Raw genomic sequence first — 6000 nt, forward strand, 5'->3', positions numbered from 1 at the left:
AGACCATTGGGTGCAGTGAGCTGGGGTGAGCTAGAAGGAGGTAGAGGAGAACCCTGCTTCAACACAGGTCCTAAGGAATGGATAAGAAGAGATTAATCTAAGAAACACAGAGGATCTCTGGCAGGAGGGACCGACACAACAAGACCATCACAACGGCGTCTTTGGCTCTACTGTGCTTGTTAGAAGACTGTGCTTTCAGCATTGCTCCATTATCACAGTTTCCCTTGCAGTTAGTGCACAGCTCCATGGATCTCAGTTGTAACCTGTGGGTTCCTGAGGGATTTGTGCAGGTGAGGAGTTTAACTGTAGCCAATTTTGTTCAGGTGTAGCCAATTTTGTGGGTAATACTGATGCAGAGCGAGCGGCATTCACAGCTAATTAAAAGCGCTACACTTTAAAATAATTTCTGCTAATTACAAAATCTTTAGCAGCACTGTTTTAACTACATTTTCCATGTTCCATGGGGATTTGAACTCTGTTAATTTTGCACTTACTCTCTTGGCACCATTTAGCATATCAAAATGGCCATGAAATTAAAAAACCTTAGCCATTTTTACTTCTCTAGAAATTAATGCTAGCAGGAACAGGAAAGAGTTTTGCTGCAGGAAAAATGTGACTAAACTCAGGTTCTTTTCCCCTTTTTTCCCCACAAAGGGCATTATATTATAGTGCTGACTGACTCAGAGGAGGACAGGAGCTGCTCTGGGCACAAGCTGTGATTGCTGTGCCAGGAGGAGGATGCACAGGGCCACAATTCCTTGTCCCATAAGGCTGGACAGTAAGTTAGTGCTAAATGACATTCTCTTGGCCTCAGAATGAGTCAGTACCTGTCAAAATCAGTACCCTGGTGTTTTAACTCCCACTCTGGGCACTGGCCACTGACATGCAGCAATGTCAGATACCAAACCAGCATCAGAATGAGCACTGGGCCTCAAGTGTGTCATTCCCAGGTTCCCGTTCTTCCTCACCAACTACACTGCTTGCCCCTGTGAGACAGAAATGTCCTTTAAAAAGGGTGAAAAACAGAGGGGAAATGTGAGACTTCTCTTTAGAACCAGGCAGAGTGCATTTGCAGTGTCCTGACATGGTCACTGCAACCCAAACAACAAACTCTGTGAATTTGCAAGAAAAAATGACTCCGTTATTTAGCAATGGAATCTCCAAATCAGACTCTGACAGTCACTCTGAAAAACAATATAAACATTCAATACAAGAAGCATCAAAAATACATCAGATGTTATTTTTTTAACTGAGAGGGAAGACTCACATCATTCCACTGAATGCATGTCTACACAGATTGATGTCAGCTCTTATTCATCAGCTACTTCTAACTGTGTGCATTTATTCCTGTTCCTTGGGCCTTGGTCACCTAGCCACTGTGATGGCTTTGTCCTGCATGCTCTGATGAAACTGAATTCTGGGTCTTTCTCTGGAGCACATGGCACACAGTTTCCTAGTCCTGTATCATCCACACAGCACACTATGAGTGGCCCTGCACACAGCCCTCGCTGGAAGCCTCTCTGTCTTCTCCCTGTTTGGAACAAGGGAATATCCAGGAGAGTTATCATCCTGCCTCCTCCACCGGATTGCTTGTGGACCCTGTGCACATCATGGAACCTTTCCTTGCCTTTTCGAGCCACAAAGCTGCATCAGTCCTGGTGGGATGAGCCTGGCAGCAAGGATTTGTTCGGTGTTTGCTTTCCCCATTTGTAAAGTGAGCATCATAATACTTGCCTAGATCAAAGGGGGTACGGGGAGAATTAAATAATTAATGTATGTAAAGCACTTTGAAAGATGAAAGATGCTATATAAGTACAAAGTATTAACTACAAAAAAAAAAAAAAAAGAAACTGAACTGGTTACTGATGTAAGCCTCCAGTTTATCCTATAAGAAATGCATGAAATCAAAATAATTGCCACTAACAAATTAGGAGTTTTATTATGCCAAGCCCTAACACAGCTGATCAGGGGACTGGCAGCCTTGCCTTCTCCTGTGGTTGAGTTAGGGCACCCATATGAGCAAGAAGGCTCCAAAAGTGTACCCATAATGGGGATTTGGAAGGGAAGGCCCTTCCTGCATCACTGAATGATCTCAAGCCCCATGTCAAATGGTACAATTCAAAAATTGATGCTGTGGTGCCTTACAACAAGCTGCTCCTTGCTGTTCCTCCCCCTCACTGCTCAGTGGCCAGAATGGTTCCCAGGCTCAACGCACTCATGGCCATTTGTATCCATTTGTCCTTGTGCCAACATTGTTTTAAGTTTAACACAGGATATTTATAGATCAATCGTGTCCTCTCTAAGCACTAATGTTGTTGGGCAGAGTCAGGCAATCCCTTTGCATTTCCTAGTGTTACACAGGGTCTGCAGCCCCCACCAAGCACCTCAGTTACACTTGGTCCTGTCACTGTTCATCTTTCTCTAACAGAGATGAATAAAGCTGAGTGCAGCCTCCTCACAGGGCCCTTGTTCTCCATCACCAATACTTTTCAGCCCCCTGTGGGAAATACTTGATTCATCCTCTCTCACATTTACCTTTCTCTATGGCCATGCTGTGCTGCCATTTCAAGGCAATCCTGTGACCAGCCAAGGCACCTGAGACGTTTTATTTTCCCAGAGAAACTCTGGCCCTTCAGCCTTACGTGCCAAACCTTACATTTGGCATGACTGAATTTCATCCCATTCCCATTGTTCCCACCCTCGAGGTCACACAGTTCTTCCTGTTTGATAGGCTGGGGCCTCTCTGTATTGACAAGGGCTCGCATGTCTGTGTCATCAGGAAATATCACCACGCACTCCTCCCTCTTTTGTGGGACAGAAAAATATGGACTAAAAGCAGTCTCCAGGCAGCCCTCAGACAAATCCACAAACTACCTTCCAGATCTGCTTTCAGCTCATCTTGCTTTCACCTCCTACCCCACTATGCCTCACCTATCTTGCAGAGATGGTTGAGGTTCTTCTGGAGGGAAGACGGTGCAAGTCCGTAGGGCTTCCCGGACCCAACCACTGCTTTGGAAGTGGTTGTGTTCCCTTGGGGACATTGCAAAAGAGAGTCAGACAAGTTGCGAAGCTCTGACATTTCATAACAATGTCAAGCTGGGGAAATATAATACCCAGGGTAACTTGGGATGGAAGGGAAAATTCTTCAACATCTGGTGGAGCACATGCAGTAATTCTGGCAGCACAGAGAGGTCTGTGTCCTCAAGAACCCTCTTACATTACAACATGTTGGTATTGCTGCTCAGAGGGAAACTGAGCCAGGTGGAGGGCAGAGACAAGGGCCAGGGCGCTGTTCCAGGGAAGAGGTGAGCAGAGGTCGAGGGTGCCAAATCTGTCACACAGCTCTAGCCTAGACCCCAGGCCTCTGTTTCACCTCAGATGAAGACCAGACAGCTTTGGTCATTTGTGGAGATGATTTATAGGTGGTTTACATCGATGCAGCAATGCAGGAAGCAAAGGGATACTGATCTTTGTGAGTAACCAACTCTTTGCGAGGCAGAAGGTTATGGCCCAGCATCTACTGGGCCCTGTAGTTGCTAAGGCAAGCTCAGGAGGAGACTGGAAAAGGTGAACCCCAGTACACTCTGGTCTTCTGTCTCCAGGAAGATCATGGGGTCCACATTTGAACCAGTCAAGAGGTAAAGGCAAATCTTGGCCATACCAAGGTCAGCAGCCACTTGGGCTGAAAAAATCAGCTCCAGCACTCAGGTGCTTCAGGACTCCAGAGATGACTTTGAGAAAGCCACCACTTATGGTGGACCTGGTCAGAGTAAAGTCACAACCCCTCACTTTCGAAAGACTGACTTCTCAGAAAATTCCATCTGGTGCCTTCCAGAGGACCCAGAACTGTATTTCAGGCAACTGCAGTGCCTGTGAGTACATCAGGCCTGGAAGTGCTGCTGGAGCAGTGACTAACACACCGAGACTGCCCAAGTGTGAGACCTTGAGCCAGCCACAGAAACAAAGCCCTGAGTGTCTTTGCCTTCCAAAAAGTGCAAGAAATGAGATACGTGTGAATATGCTCCACAAAGTTTGTCCTGGATCTTTGGAGAGAACACCTTATTACAGCTGCTGGTAGCATTACACTGGCTCAGAAACAGGTTTTTTTCATGTGTCTCTTGAAAATAAGGCCTTTCTAACTTTATTACAAAACATCCACTTGCATGGGAGAAGCTGAGCACATTTGGCACCCACTGCTATGAAGCTCCTTCATTTTATCCCTCTCATTAATGAAAAGTGAGAGCAGGAGCCCTTGCCCTTCCCTCTGCTGCCCACAATGTCCTGGTGTACAGCCACAGGCAGATTTCCTGGAACTTCTGTATATGGTTTAAAACAGCATCCTGAGCCCTGCATGTGCATGGGGGGGTGTGAATGCATTCCTGTGAGCACAGACATAGAACAGACCTAATTGTTATCCTCAGCAAGAGCGTGGCTGAGAGGATTTACCTCTGTTTAACCAGGTAGTGATTAACACCTGGTGAGAAGATCTAACAGCCATAATATCTCATTAACATACTTTGACAGACGATAACCTCTTCAAATATGCATGGGAGAGAGAGAGGATTGGCTTTGGAAAGGGCACAGCGCGTTTGTAAGCTGGTCATCCCTGGTTTTCACACTCCTTAACCCTGCTCAGGGAGATGCAAAGGTTTCTGGGCTGGTATAAAATTCTCACCAGAGCGTGGTGATGTGTAGAGCAAGCTGCAGCACTCAGCTTTGCTTTTGTGCAGCATCTCAGCTTCTTGCTTCTTACTTCTGCAGCCCAGTTTTGAGGGACTATCACTTGTAGCCCCTAAGGACCCTCTCCAGGGTCCCTCCCCTCATGCAGAAATGTGATAATATGTGCCTTCCACCCCAAAGAACCTGCCCTAAGAGTAGAAGATGAGGCAGAAACAGTCAGATCATTATGGACAGCTTAAGCACTGTTAAGACCCCAAAAAATGCCTGAGCCACTGGATTCAGGGAAGCACAGCTGGAGATGAGGAGCCCCAGGCATGAGGCATCTAAGGGAGCTTTAGCAAAAGCAAAGGTCTAGGAATTTGAACTGGTGTAGGACAATCATTTTGGAGACTGCAAGACACCATTTCCTCCCAAGCTGATTTTTTTTAATATGCACAGATTTACTTAATGGTCAGAGGCAATGGAGGGAGTAAGGTGCATTGTTAAATAAGTGGCCTCCAGGGGTGGAGTACCCTGACATAAAATGACTCCTGTTCTCTACTTCTTTCCACATCTGTCACCAGCTAAACTGAAATGCTCTGTACTTTGGTCTTACCCCAGTGATGCCAAAAGGGCACATGGAGCATATGCAGAGTACTATGGGATGGATGATTCCTCTGGAGGTCAGCTGGCACAACCCAGCTCTCACAGCAGAGCCCACAGACACTCAAAACAACATGAACTGGCCTCAGAAGAGCCTGTTGAAAACAAGTCTCACCTCCAGATGACCTGAACTTTAAAAGTGGCTGTGGCAGAAACCAGCGTGGATTGCATGTGTTGGACCCATTTCTAACTGGCCTTGTCTTTTATGCAAATGTGCTTTCAAGAGCTACATGTTGTTATTATCTGTTGTTAATAGGCATGAGGTTTTGGAAATCACAGCTTGATTTTAAACCTTTTTTCAGGGAGAACCTTTCATCATTTACTTTAAGAGGGAACCCCCCCCTCCCAGTTTGGCCCAGCCTTTGTGCTGACCTTTGGCTACTTGGCCGTGCTTGGCCCAGCTCTGCAGTCCATGGCTTCCTTCAGGGTGAGGGGATCAGGGGAACAAGAAGCAAGGGTTAGGCAGGGTCTTAGCTTCTCCTGAGCCAAACTGGCTTGGAGAGTGGTGATCCTTTGGCTGGCTGTGGCACATTTGGCTCCCTCCCAACTCCAGCTGTCACACTGGGGCTGGCATCTCCGAGGGGACCCCTGGGTCAGCAGCTCTTTGTGGAGTTTCTCCTTGGGCAAAGGGAGCCAAATGTCCCACAGTACTTGGGGCAACGAGGACAGCCCTGTTCA

Source organism: Molothrus aeneus, chromosome 5 (genome assembly GCF_037042795.1).
Source record: "Molothrus aeneus isolate 106 chromosome 5, BPBGC_Maene_1.0, whole genome shotgun sequence".
NCBI lineage: Eukaryota > Metazoa > Chordata > Aves > Passeriformes > Icteridae > Molothrus > Molothrus aeneus.